A 393-nucleotide genomic window follows, 5' to 3' on the forward strand; every position below is an offset into this window, starting at 1 on the left:
CCGAGGGGTCCCAGATTGGAGAGAGTGCAGGCCAAGCTGAGGGACATCCCCCCATGAATGAATTTCATGCACCAGACCTCTAGTCCTCTATACTAATAAAGAACTAATATGGTACCCCGGGGCTCACCTCTGAGGCAGGACAATTTTTGTGAATGGTCCCCGGGATAGTTTCCCATTGGGTTTTAAGGAGACCGAGAGAAACGTGGACCCGACCAGGGCCGGGCGGGGAGGAGCCTGCACCGAGGTCCGTGCCCTTGAGCGGACTGGAACCCAGGACCCTCCAGTCCGGGGGCGGACGCTCTAACCACTAAGCCACACCGGCGAGGGCTACTTTTTATTTCCCTGTGACCCGCTCCCCTCCTGGCTGTTCGCTTTCCATCCTCCAGAACCCTC

General features: G+C 58.0%; 1 protein-coding gene across 1 annotated transcript in view; it reads right to left on the minus strand.

Moving 5' to 3' along the window:
• LRRC16A (leucine rich repeat containing 16A) overlaps positions 1-393 on the minus strand; it is a 125,121-nt gene that overhangs the window by 70,202 nt on the left and 54,526 nt on the right. The gene's annotated exons all lie outside the window — the stretch shown is intronic.

This window comes from Myotis davidii, unplaced genomic scaffold (genome assembly GCF_000327345.1).
Source record: "Myotis davidii unplaced genomic scaffold, ASM32734v1 scaffold217, whole genome shotgun sequence".
In the NCBI taxonomy this organism is placed as follows: domain Eukaryota; kingdom Metazoa; phylum Chordata; class Mammalia; order Chiroptera; family Vespertilionidae; genus Myotis; species Myotis davidii.